The 14,229-nt window shown below is 41.2% G+C and overlaps 3 protein-coding genes and 1 pseudogene across 5 annotated transcripts in view; 2 read left to right on the top strand and 2 right to left on the bottom strand.

Moving 5' to 3' along the window:
* The window catches only part of LOC116036403 (NLR family CARD domain-containing protein 3-like), a 1,020,880-nt gene that overhangs the window by 449,951 nt on the left and 556,700 nt on the right, over positions 1 to 14,229 (bottom strand). The window lies entirely within an intron of this gene.
* Positions 1 to 14,229, top strand: part of LOC116054917 (E3 ubiquitin-protein ligase TRIM39-like) — a 40,307-nt gene that overhangs the window by 14,700 nt on the left and 11,378 nt on the right. For 2 of the 3 annotated variants that reach the window (XM_036003652.1, XM_036003651.1), the window contains exon 1: positions 10,818 to 10,921. The exons of the other annotated variant lie outside the window; for it this stretch is intronic. The gene's annotated coding sequence lies outside the window, so the exon portion shown is untranslated. Of the gene's footprint in view, positions 1 to 10,817; positions 10,922 to 14,229 lie in introns of those variants that run through there. 3 annotated transcript variants of the gene reach the window in all.
* Positions 1 to 14,229, bottom strand: part of calml4b (calmodulin-like 4b) — a 70,909-nt gene that overhangs the window by 12,202 nt on the left and 44,478 nt on the right. The gene's annotated exons all lie outside the window — the stretch shown is intronic.
* On the top strand, positions 1,083 to 7,107 carry LOC116054918 (annotated as a pseudogene).

A 14,229-nucleotide genomic window follows, 5' to 3' on the forward strand; every position in this document is an offset into this window, starting at 1 on the left:
CAACACAGAACACAGGAATTAACCAAAAAATGCACTATAAACCAGGAGATAACTAAACAGAAATATACAGAATATACAAACACAGGGAACATGCACAAATAAACAATAAAGGCAACAGAAATGAACAAACTGGAAACAAATATCCCTAAACCGTAACAAGAACACCTTTAATATCTAAAAGTTACGCACTAAAGCTTTAAGGGTTAAACTGTGGGATGGACAAATGAGTGGGTCCTAAAACATTGGGATTTAAAGCGGGGAAGCTGAGTTTGTTTCCCGGAAGAAGTTAAGGAGAAAACACAGGACTTTTACACAGGAAATGGGTGTTTGTTTCCAGGGGAGTAGTAACTCAAAACACCATCTTTTTTCTAATGTTAAGTGTTGTCACCACATGACACTCACTTTTTGTCGGCTAAACTCAACTGCAACGGCCTCTGAAAGGACTGACTCACAGTAACCCTTTTCTCGGCTATATTTCACTGTGCCTGTACTTTTGTTGCGTTGTCTATTTGTACTTGTCTGTTCTTTTGGCTGCTGTACATGTCCAATGTAGAAGAAAGAAGAGGAAACAAAAACTCATCTTGTTTTAAAGTTATGCCAAGGTAATTTCCAAAGAGAGTGTAACGCCTCCTTCACAGAGCTCCGCTGAGAGTTGGAGCAACAGTCCCCAGACTGACAGGATCAAATCTGGGTGGGGGCGTAGCACAACATTCTGGGCCCTGTAGAAAGGCATTTTCTATGGCCCCCTCCCCGCATCCACAGCTATTCATTCTAGCATCTTTTTGGGCCCTCCTCACATGAGGGCCCTGGGTACTCAGTCCCCTTTTTCGCCCTAGTCCGACGCCCCTGCCCTCATTACAACCACTGAGGTGCCCTTGAGCAAGGCCCTTAACCTCCAACCGCTCCAGTGGAGCTGCTCAGTGGCCAGCAGATCAGACTGTGGTTGTACTGGGCAGCTTCCAGGTATGAATGTGGAACTGTGTGAATGTGATCAGGGCGTTCCTGCAAAAGAGAGGCTGCCTCTCAGTGAACCTTCCCTGAATAAATAAAGGTTAAAAAAAAAAAAAAGAATAGAGCTGCAACGTCACATTTCCTGAATAAAAGTGAATCTTAGTCTGAGCACAGCAGAGCTGCAGTCGAGACAAGTCTCTCTGTTTCTCTCTTAGGAAACATCCAACTGGGCAGCAGAATCTCTCCTAACACTGGTGAGTACAGGGAGACAGAAAGCACTCACTAAATGTTTACTCAAAGTTAAAACCAGAATCCAGAGCAAAGAAACTAACAGCCGATAAAGTAGGCCTGCTAAAAGCTAACTAGCCTAGCCTAGCTTAGCTTCCCTTTGAGTTGTCCAAACAGAGCACAGTGTCTGATTTAATCTTCTGTTGCTTATAAAGGCAGATTTACGTTTTACAATCCACTGTCTGCTGTCTGCCTTTGTAAGCAGGGGTGTAGTGCTATTCGTTTTAAGTATGACTCACATGCAAGTTCAGGCTCGTTTCAAAGGTTATGTAACCACTTTTTTTTGTAAAATCCTTTTTGTTTAACATGAAACAGCCCCGAAATCATCATCGCCAAAGTCACCAAGTAAACAGCTATCCAGCTTGGCCTGGATTATGAATGAATTAAAAGGAGGAGGAGCGGTGTTATGCAGAATTTTGTAGACCAGACAGATGTTTTTGTATTTGATTACATCTTCCCAGCTCAGCAGTTTACAGTTATTTAGGATAATACAGTGATGTGAACTGTTAGGCTTCTGGTCCTGATGGCGGAAAAAAGGGCATGTGTGTGTGCTGCTGTGCGTCCCTGTGTGTATAACAAGCATAGTGTGCGCGCTGTGCACGAGCCTAGGAGCATTTTACTAATGCTCTGTTAAAATAACAATGAAATGCTGCGTTATTGACTTTAGACCAGGTTTTTGTTGGTCAATGGTGCCATCACTTCCCACTGCCTCAAGATAGCAATACTCCCAGAATGCACCTGAACACACCTCCCTGTAAGACCAGCACGCCCAGAATGCACCTGAACACACCTCCCTGTAAGACCAGCACGCCCAGAATACACCTGAACACACCTCCCTGTAAGACCAGCACGCCCAGAATGCGCCTGAACACACCTCCCTGTAAGACCAGCACGCCCAGAATGCACCTGAACACACCTCCCTGTAAGACCAGCACGCCCAGAATGCACCTGAACACACCTCCCTGTAAGACCAGCACGCCCAGAATACACCTGAACACACCTCCCTGTAAGACCAGCACGCCCATGGGCCACAGATGGGCGCAGGTGCATTTGCTATTTAAACAACGTGGGTGCTGGACGGGAAACTGATAACTGCGTCGGTCTTAAACTAGCAAAGACACTTGCGTCGGGCTTTGCGCTGCGCCGGGTGCAAGACAGGGCCCTCAAGGTCTTTGGACAGAGAAGGAGATTTTCTTTCGCTCCCTAATCTTTCGCAATTTAAGGTCACGTTAGAGGATCGTAACCAAAATTTAAAAGAAATCCGATATACCTCGTAGGAGGAGTTTGAAAGAATTTTGCATAAAATACGTGCAAACCGCATACAATTCAAAATGGCCGACTTCCAGTTGGGCAGAGCTAATGAAAGCAAATGGTAAATATGTTTAAAATGATGATAGCTATATGTGTACTGAATTTTGGGACTAGTGGAGCAACTATGTCCAAATTAAGGCCTTCAACACATTAGGGGGCACTATGGAGCCTGTTTACACGTGTAGACCAAATCGCTGTATAGTCTCGCAGTGCAGACAGGTTTTGATGTTGGTGCCAACAGTCGTGAGTTTATTAAGGGCGTCAAAAATGCTAAGGCTTAAACTAATTAGGTGGCACTATAGAGCCACCTGTTCCACAGCTTTCCAAAGACAACACAAAATACAGAAACTAAGCATCTCTCAACACATACTCTCATGCAACACACATCATGCTTCCATATACATTAGACAGGTAACTACATAGTAATGCCCTCATATACATTAGACAGGTACCTATAGAGTAAGTACATTAACTACTCCTTTCATTGGCATTTTTCAATGGAACAACCCTGTCGGCTGCATTCTCTGTGTAGCACAGCCCTTGCACAATAAGATATTACACAACATATTGGCCAGCCCCAATAGCCTACATATTGCTCAAATGACACAATGTACTGACATAATGCACAACCCAAATAGCCCAACTATTGCACAACTAACATATTGCACAACGCCAATAGCCTAAAAATTGCACAACTAACATATTGCACAACCCCATTATCCTACGTATCGCACAAATGACACAATGCACAACTAACATAATGCACAACACCAATAGCCTATGAATTGCACAACTAACATATTGCACAACACCAATAACCTATGAATTGCACAACATATTGCGCAACCCCAATAGCCTACGTATTGCACAAATGACACAATACACAACTAACATATTGCACAACCCAAATAGCCTACGTATTGCACAACTAACACATTGCACAACACCAATAGCCTACGAATTGCACAACTAACATATTGCACAACACCAATAGCCTACATATTGCACAAATGACACATTTCCACATAACCTATGCAGTACACAATGACATATTGAACAATCCATCAGCCTATGTATTGCACCACTAAGATATTGCATAACCCCAATAACCTACTTATTGCGCGATGACATAGTACCAGGGGCGGATCTACCGGGGTGGCATAGGGTGGCAAGTGCCACCCTAAAAGAAAGCCTTGCCACCCCTGCTGCCACCCTAGTTGGCAGCAACAAATTAAAAGTTATGGCCAATTTGACAATTTATGAGCGCGATTCTCCAATGTCCGACTGCAGTGAATGCAGCACGAGATGACGCCAGAGTGGCAAGAGCCTGATTTGTTTGGAAAACTGAGCGGCGCGAAGCGAGGGAGCCAGGAGTCACGAGGAAAGGAGACACAGGAGGAAAGAGGTCAAAACAGATTAACTATCTATCAAGAAATGAAATTATAATGAAAACACAATGCTAGCATAGTTGCGATGCTGATTTTGAGATGATAAAAATCAGGTTGAAGAACGTTTTTTTGCTAACTATACATATAATGTTACTTATGTCTGACGTTTGTTCTGTGTAAAGGCTACAAAAGCTAATATTGATTCAACATCTATCAAGGAAAACATTGAGAGAAAAGGGTAACAGAAACGTGACAGAGTGAGAATACAAGGCCAAGGCGACCAGGGACAGGAGGAGGTGGGAGAACACCACAGCGGTGAAGATATGGAGGGAGAGCATCACCAAGATGAGGAGGGAGAAAGAGAGAGACGAGATACCGTGCAGGGCTCAGACAGTGAAAGGGAAAGGAGAGAGCTGGGCCATCACCAACCATCTCCAGTCCAGCTGGTCCACATGGTATGGAAACTGTTGCTGCATATATACTAAGTTACATATGAATAAGAACAACAAATGACAAAGACGGACATTTTTATAAAATTTAAGAGACATTGCTTAGACATCAAATAAATATAAAAATTCATGTTTGCTTAAATATGAAGAATTAGGGAAAGTTGTCAGTGTGAAAGTGTGTTGAGATGGGGAGATGAGTTTTTATATTTTGTGTAGAATGTATTTTAGATCTATTGCTCAGATTAAATTAAAAAATTAAACAAATTAACCTAAAAATACTCTCCCAGGCTAAAATGTTAGTGTGTGTTAACACAGTCTGATGGTTAGAACTAATCAATGACAGTTCCTAATCTTGTACAAATGCTGCCTGCAACGCTGCCTCTCTCACACAGTCCAAAACTGTTTGCTTCCCCTCTCACACATCTGCCACTCATCACCTGTGTCTTACCTTAATGCCTTTCCTGTGATAATGCCCCTTACTTCTATCATACTTCTATCTCCTATTAAGTGAGATCTCATTGTATGGTCACTTATTCCTAATATGAACTGTTTCACATGAAACCTCAAATGCAAGATATTGATTGCATGAGATTAAGTTTGTCTGTATGGGTTTGTAAATGGCAGCCTGTGCCCTTTTGTAATGTGTACATACTATTTCTCATCAAACTGTGATAAAAGTAGTAAAAGATTCATTATATATACGTCTGCCATATGTTGCCACCCCTCAAAAATTCCTGCCCCCCTCTCGCCACCCCATAAATATTTTTCTAGAGCCGCCCCTGCATAGTGCACAACCCAGCCAGTCTACATGTTAGTGTTGATAAGGTTAATGGACATACCACGCCCAAATGTGATATCAATTGAAATAATTACTTGTTTGAACATGACTGCAACATTTTTAGAGTTTTTGTGGATCCTAAAGTCCTCAAACGTGTCCCTAAAATTAAACCACAAAATCCAAGATGGCTGACGTCCTGTTAGGCTAAAAAAACATTTTAAACATGATGCATGTTTCTAAAGATGAGAACAATGTCCCCACCAACTTTTTGACCATCAAAAGAACATGTGTGCCAATATTTGTGAGTTTTCCAGCATCCAAAGCTCAGAAATGAGATTGCACAGCAGAAAAATAATAATCATTTCAAAAACCAAAGGTTCCTGGCACTTTCAATGCTTTAATTAATTAAAAAGATGTATAATAACAGTTTTGTCTTTTATACTTTTATCCTCAGAGTGCCGATATGTCTGCTGCCAGAAGTCTGCTGACTGAAGATCAGTTTCTCTGCTCCATCTGTCTGGATGTGTTCACTGATCCAGTCACCACACCATGTGGACACAACTTCTGTAAAACCTGCATCACTAAACACTGGGATACTGATGTTCCTTGTCGTTGTCCCAACTGTAAAGAGGTTTTTAACATAAAACCTGAGCTGCAGGTCAATACTTTGATCTCAGAGATGGCTGCTCAGTTCAGACAGTCATCTCAACAGGTAGCCAGCAGCAGCAGCAGTTCAGAGCAACAAGTGTCCAAACCAAAAGAAGTTCCCCGTGACGTCTACTCAGGATCCAAAAGAAGGACCTGGATGTTCCTGCTGTGTCTGCTGTGTGTCTTCATGGCCTGGATGGTTTCAGACCAAAAGAAACATCTTGTTGGTCCGCAGAAGGAAGAATATGAAGCAAAGAAAGCTGAGCTGTGGAAGACAGGGGCTGAAATTCAGCAGATGATCCAGAAGAGACGACTGAAGATTCAGGAGATCAAACACTCAGTGGAGCTCAGTGATGAAGATGCTGACAGAGAGATATCAGAAGGTGTTCAGATCTTCACTGCTCTGAAGGAGTCTGTTGAGAGAAGCCTGGCCGAACTCCTTGAGATGATCCAAGAGAAGAGAATGACAAAACAACCAGCTGAAGTCTTCATCACAGAGCTGGAACAGGAAATCTCTGAGCTGCAGAAGAGAAGCACTGAGGTGGAGCAGCTCTTACAGTCTGAAGACCACCAACACCTCCTCCAGAGCTTCACCTCCCTGAATGCTGTTCCACCCACCAAGGACTGGACAGAAGTCAACATCTGTCCACCTTCATATGAGGGGTTTGTGAGGAGAGCTGTGACTCAGCTGGAGGAGACGCTCAGTGAACAGATGAAGCAGGTGTTTCGGGTCGAGCTGAAGAGGGTCCAACAGTCTGAAGTGGATGTGACTCTTGATCCTGACACAGCACATCCTGATCTCATCCTGTCTGACGATGGGAAACAAGTACATGATAGTGATATGTGGAAGTATTTCCCAAACAATCCAAAGAGATTCTTTAACTATGTAACAGAGTTTCTCTTCAGGAAGATTTTATTACGAGGTTCAGGTTAAAGGGAAGACTGCGTGGACTTTAGGAGTGGTCAGAGAGTCGGTCAACAGGAAGAAAGAAACTCTACCGACTCCTCAAGATGGTTACTGGACGATATGGTTGGGTAATGACAATGAGTACTACGCTCTTGCTGACACTGCAGTCCTTCTCTCTCTGAAGTCTCGGCCTCAGAAGGTGGGGGTGTTTGTGGATTATGAGGAGGGTCTGGTCTCCTTTTATGACGTTGATGCTGCAGCTCTTATCTACTCCTTTACTGGCTGCTCCTTCACTGAGAAACTCTACCCATACTTCAGTCCCAGTCCTAACTATGGTGGTAAAAACTCTGCCCCTCTGATCATCTCTCCTGTCAGTCACTGAGTAGATCAACCATTTGATTTTCTAGATTCACTTTCATTTAATGTAATACATGTGTATTTACTGGTGATGTTCGATGTACTGAGACTTTTTACTCAGGGGGAGTGTGCATTATATTGGTGTATACTGCAGGGTATCATGCAATATTCTTGGTGTGTATGTTCCGAGTATATGGATCTGTGTGTGTTACTGAATGTCAACTGTAGTTTGTTTGTACATGTATCCTGATATGTGGTGTGTAAACAGGATGTGTGCTGTCATCTGTGTTCTCTCGAATGCCCAAGACAAATTTCTCCAAAGGAAGACATAATGATAAGAATCCGATAAGATAACATAAGACTGTTTTTTCTGCAAATATTTTTCGTATTTGCTTCTTACAACACACAAATTTGAACAGCAGCGACATTTTTGTAAATTTGTAAATTCTATTGTATTGTTATTCTGTATAATTAACAGGTTTTTTTTATATTCTTAGCGTCCTTTCTGTTTTTATTCTTTATATGTTAAGTGAGTGTTGTACTTTGAGAGCAAAGATTAACCAGAGTCAAATTCCGTGTTTGTTTGCGCAAACCTGGCCAATAAAGCTGATTCTGATTCAATATTTAATTCTTCAGCCTTTGTATTGAAAGAACTTGATCTCAGCTACAATATGCTCAGTGAAAATAATTAATAAAGACACTTGCCTTTAACCCTTTCAGTCCTAGGCTTAAATGTGCTCTTTTTAAGTTTAACTTCCATTTATCTGCCTCCTAAACCTTCTCATTACCTTCAAATATGGATATATATTGCACCTCTTCTTTTTCAGGATTACCAGGGAAATTTGAAAAAGACAAAAACAAAATATTTGATCTAGATTTGTCAAATATGATAGCTCATTTCAAAAGAGAGATGCAACTTATCAGTGACATGTATGAGTTTTTTTGGTGGACCTGACAGTAAATAGAGAGAAAGGATGGATGGAAATGTGAGGATGTTTCTGCATTAAGTACTTTTACTTTTAAGTACAATTTCCTAATGATTATTACAGACTTTGGGCTCTATTTTAACAATCTAATCGCACGGTGTGAAGGGTTGTACTTAGTGTCTTCATTAATCAGAGGTGTGTTTTGGGCGTAACATGCAATCAACCAATCAGAGATCATCTCCCATTCCCTTTAAAAGCCAGGCGCGTTTGGACCTTGGAGCATTGCTATTATGATGGAGGATTTACACCGTAATATTTTTATTTGTAATCTTCTGCATGTGTGTGTGCTGCTGTGCGTCCCTGTGTGTGTAACAAGCATAGTGTGCACGTTGTGCACGAGCCTAGGAGCATTTGACTAATTTGCTGTTTCAATAACAATGAAATGCTGCGTTATTGACTTTAGACCAGGGGCCTGTTTCACAAAACCAAGATAAGGGATTAAGCCGGGATTTATCAGTTATCCTGGATGATTTAAGCCTTGACTCGGTTTCACGAAAGTGGAGGCACATAAATCACCATGGAGATTTATTCTGTACAGCTAGCCTGCTCCCGACCAGGCTAACAGCCAGGCTAACAGCTAGCCTGCTCCTGACCAGGCTAACAGTCAGGATTTATTAATCCTGGAGCCTTTTCTGATCACCCAGCAGTGGTTTTACCCTGTTGTTATCAGCCTGGATTAAAATACAACAGGTGCATAATGCTGTTCATTTAAGTACTGTTATTATTTAAAGTTTTAAATTATAATTATTCATGTGACAGTCATTGTTACTGTTATATTGCTGTATGAAGACTGCTGTCCATATTGTTGTTAGAAGTATGATTAATATATTATGACAGTTGTTGAGATAATTAGAAAAGGCTGATAACATTTCAAATGTGTTTTAAATGAAGTCTGTTACTAAGGGCAATACATACAATGCTGTACATTTCTATAGTTGACCAATGCACCTCGAATTATTTTAGTTGATTAATTTTTTTTTAATTCTTTAACAATAAGGATCATGTTTGTTCCTCTTCCATGTGCATGGTATTTGGCATTCTTAGCACACAAATTGTGTTGTCCAGTAAACTGGGACTATAATTTGGGAGGATTGTACAATTTAAAGAACATATCCTAATTGTACAATCCTCCCAAATGATAGTCTTAGCTCACTGGACCAGTAACTATCTAGTGATGTAGGCTACTGTACATTCATGTAACAACAGGGGGAGGACACCCCAATGGTTTTTGACCTTATATTTAGCTGGGGGGGAAATAACTGATGAATATACTCTGTTCCATTCATGTTTACAGTGTACTTGGAATGTATCATTTAATTATCTTTATAGTTAGATTTTAGAGTCCAATTTCTTCAGTGTCTTTATTTTCTATGTTCATATATACAAGGGTGCAAGGAATATAATATGTAGAGAAGGAAACTCGTCCTCTATAAAAAAATAAAAAAAACGCGAGAAAAAGTGTGGCAGATAATAGCGGACCGACTGAATGATAGTCTAAAAATATACATTTATCAACTACTGCTCTTAACTGAAACCATTCAATGAGTCCCTTGTCATTTGCAAAAACAAACAGTTGTACACTTTGCATTAAAAGCGAGCAGTGGAAGATAATATGACTTAGGAAATTTATATTTTAGCCCATTAAAGAGAAAGGGAGGAACAGAGTGAAAGAGATATTTATGCATCATACTCTAGCGTTGTAGAAAATTGATCTTCATGGTAAATTTCCTGAGTAACATTATCTTCTGCTTACTTTATTTTTATTATTATTATATTATTATTACTTTTATTATGACGGTTTCAATTCAGAGCAGTGGTCAGTTAATGTCTATATTTAGTCTACTTACGCATTCAGTCGGTCCGTGATCGTCTGCTACGCACGGCCGCTGTTTCATTACAGCGGCCGTGTTTCTTTTCTTTTTATACAAATAATGTGTTTCACGTCATACTTCCACAAGAAGCTGCTGCTCACTCTGTATAAAGTATGTACAATGCGTATTCTCCATTTTGGCATCAGTAAATCTGTGATCGACCTCGTGGTCTTTTGAGGAAAGCCGTGGACGCGCATCTATCTGAATTACTTCAGCCTGGCTCGACCTAGTCGCTCCTCCTCATCCTGGCTCGACCTAGTCGCTCCTCCTCAGCCTGGCTCGACCTAGTCGCTCCTCCTCATCCTGGCTTGGCCTTTGTGAAACGCAGCAAGCCAGGATGCACAGATTAGACTAGGTCAAGCCTCGCTTTATCAGTTATCCTGGATTTATATAGTCTGCTTTTGTGAAACAGGCCCCAGGTTTTTTTTGGTCAATGGCGCGATCACTTTCCACTGCCTCAAGATAGCAATACTCCCAGAATGCACCTGAACACACCTCCCTGTAAGACTAGCAGGCCCAGAATGCACCTGAACACACCTTCCTGTAACACCAACACGCCCATGGGCGCACAGATGGGCGCAGGTGCATTTGCTATTTAAAGGACGCGGGTGCTGGACGGGAAATTGACAACGTCGGTCTTAAACTAGCAAAGACACTTGCGTCGGGCTTTGCGCTGGGCTGCACCGGGTGCAAGATAGCGCCCATAGTGCGTAGTTTCTGTCGCCCCGATGAGGAATTCTAAGTAATGACCGTGCATCTTTAAAACATCATCTTGTTTTAAAGCTATGCCAAGGTTATTTTCCAAAGAGACTGCAACGCCTCCCTCACAGAGCTCCGCTGAGATGTGGAGCAACAGTGAAAGAGGACGTCACATTTCCTGAAAGTTGAAAGTAAAACTTTGTCTGAGCGACAGCAGAGCTGCAATCGGGACAAGTCTCTCTCTCTTAGGAAACATCCAACAGAGCAGCAGAATCTCTCCTAACACTGGTGAGTACAGGGAGACAGAAAGCACTCACTAAATGTTTACTCAAAGTTAAAACCAGAATCCAGAACAACGAAACAAACTAACAGCCGATAAAGTAGGTCTGCTAAAAGCTAACTAGCCTAGCTTAGCTTCTCTTTGAGTTGTCCAAACAGAACACAGTGTCTGATTTAATCGTTTATTGCTTATAAAGGCAGATAATTGATGTTTTACAACTTAAAAAAACTCTCAGCCCCACTGTCTGTGTTAAGTGTTTTCCTAGTAGTATAATATAAAAGGGACAAAGATTAGGAGTAAAAAAATATATGCCAATATGAAAAGAAAAGAGGAAAGAAAAAGAGGAAGAAAAAAAAAAAAAAACTTGGGCGTATTACTCAAGACAATGAAATGTACTGTTGCATCACTGGTACTCTAAATTAAAACAGAATTTATCAAAGAAGAGGTGACTAGCGTATTGTGAATCTCACAACTGTTCAAGGTCTCCGTCAAATTGAGCAAGATGGTCTAAGAATGGCTGCCAAATCTTGTAGAATATTTTAAGATTGTCCGTCATGCCATATCGGATTTTCTCCATATGTAATTCCATACATAATGGTGTGCTGTACAGAGGGACTATGAGTCAATAGAGACAGGGAGTAACCAAACAGTGCCACCTCTGGCTCAGGCTTGAACACACAGTTGTACATTTCAGAAAACCATAGGAATACTCCACACCAGAAGACATACAATTTTGGCTAGTCCAGAAAAGGTGGGTTAAGGAACCGTCAGCTGACTTACATCGATCACACAAAGGGGAAACAGTAGGATATATTCTATGTAGTTTAGTTTTTGAATAATGGAGTCCATGCAAGCCCTTAAAGTGGATAAAGTGATGTCTGACATTAATAAAACAATATTGGATTCAATCTGGAGACCCAGTTCCTCTTTCCAAACTTTCTTCAAAGAGTGGGTGGCATAAAATACCTTGACAAAATCTGAGATAGAGTGTTTTAAATCCGGTGGGCCAAGCAAAAGAATATAAATCCTGCTTTCCTCAGGGAGGGATTATTTTAGCTGAGTAAATGAGGCAAAATGTTTGTCAATATACAGATATTTTAAAACTACTATGTCTTTTAGCCTCCAACTATAAAAAGTTGCATCTGAGAGTGAAGGGGGAAATGCATTGTTATGACACACTGGAGCATAGATAGAGGTTCTAGGCAACTTGCAGCACTTCTTAATTTGCTGCCATATTTTCAAACAATTAAGAACTATTCAGTTATTCACTTTTGTCTTTACAGACAGCCCAGGTGTTGAGAAAAGAAGAGCTGGAAGTGAACTGTGTCTTTGACATCTTTCTTTTCAATGGCCACCCACGCAGGGGTGTTTGTTTAAATTTCCATGCTGTAGCCTTCACACCAATACACAAGAGCTCTAAGATTTGCTACCCAGAAGTAATGTTGAAAGCATGGTAACCCAAATTCACCCTTCTCTCTGGGTTTTTGTAAATGAATTTTTGATATTCTATGAGCTTTAAAACCCCAGATAAAAGGCATGATTATTGAGTCTAGTAGTTTAAAGAGTGACTTTGTTAGGAAAATAGGAAGGTTTTGAAAGAGGTATAGGAATCTTGCCAGTGAGACCATCTTGATTGCATTTATACGACCCACCATAGAAAGCGGAAGCACGCGCCACTTGCCAATATCTCCTTTTAGTCTTTCCACTTAAAAATGTATTTAGGATATTTTGGCAGAGTTACTCCAAGGTATTTAAGCTTGTCTGTAACTTGAAATGGGAGTTTATGCAAACATTCTGCTTCATGGCTGTCCCCGAGAGGCAAAAATTCACTTTTTTGCCAGTTAATTGTGTACCCAGAAACTTCACCAAATGACTTTATGAGGTCTAACAGAATGGAGATAGACTGTTCAGGCTGTGACATAAAGATTGCAACATCATCTGCATATAAAGATAGATGGTGGTCCACATCTCCTAGGCAAATGGGGTTGAGAGAGCTGTGTTGCCTGATACTAATAGCAAGGGGTTCAATACCAATCGCAAAGAGGAGTGGCCTGAGGGGGCAGCCCTGGCGCGTCCCACAATGTAATGGAAATGGAGTTGACCTTTCTTGATTTGTTAGAATGGAAGAAGAAGGGTGGGCATATGAAATTTTAATCGATGAGACAAAAAAAGTCCTCCAATACCCTTCACATATATTCAATTCAATTCAATTTTATTTATAGTATCAAATCATAACAAGAGTTATCTTGAGACACTTTACAGATAGAGTAGGTCTAGACCACACTCTATAATTTATAAAGTCCAAACAATTCTAGTAATTCCCCCAAGAGGAAGCATTTAGTGCGACAGTGGCGAGGAAAAACTCCCTTTTAGGAAGAAACCTGGGACAGACCCAGGCTCTTGGTAGGCGGTGTCTGACGGTGCCGGTTGGGGGTGTGATGAACAGTGGCAATAATAGTCACAATAAAGATAATGGAACAGTGACTACAAATGGTAGTCGTAGTCGTTCGTGTCATAGCAGGGCACTGCAGGGCGTTACAGTATGTAGCGTGGCACAGCAGGGCATGGCTGGATGTAGCAGGTTCAGCAGGACGCAGCAAGGCACCGTAGAGCATAGCAGGGTGTAGTGAAACAGGACCACGGCGACAGCTGCAACCAAGATCTTAGTGCCATATATGTACATTATGTTCATTAGTCTTCTAACATTAATAAAGGAAAACCTACCAGGAATGAAACTAGTTTGGTCAGCATGGATAATGGAAGCAATATGTTTAACCTATTTGCCATCAATTTTGTGAAAATTTTCATATCAGAGTTTAGCAATGCAATCGGACGATAAGATGAGGGTTTAGGCTCATCTCTCCCCTCTTTTGGAATTAGGGAGATGTTGGCTTCATATAAGGAGCTTGGAAACTTCTGAGTTTCAAATGAGTGATTAAATATCCTGAGCAAGAGGGGAGTCAACTGTTCAGGGAATTTATTATATAACTCTATTCCAAAACCATCTGGGCCAGCACTCTTACCATTAGGAAAGGACTTTATAGCATCTAGAATCTCTTGAGTGGTGATGTCAGAATTAAGCGCTTCACACGCTGCGTCACTTAATTTAGGAAGATTCAGATTCTCCAGCCACGCAGAGGTGTCCCCTTTAGCTTTGGATGTATATAATTGTTGATAATATTCCCTGAAGCACTTGTTTATATTGCTGGGATCAGTGCTAATTCCCCCAGATTTGATTTTATGTATAGCTCTGCTAGCCTGCAAACCTCTCAGCTGTCGGGCTAATAGCTTCTGGGGTTTGTCCCCTAGTTCAAAT

The sequence above is a fragment of the Sander lucioperca genome, chromosome 7 (genome assembly GCF_008315115.2).
Source record: "Sander lucioperca isolate FBNREF2018 chromosome 7, SLUC_FBN_1.2, whole genome shotgun sequence".
In the NCBI taxonomy this organism is placed as follows: Eukaryota; Metazoa; Chordata; class Actinopteri; order Perciformes; family Percidae; genus Sander; species Sander lucioperca.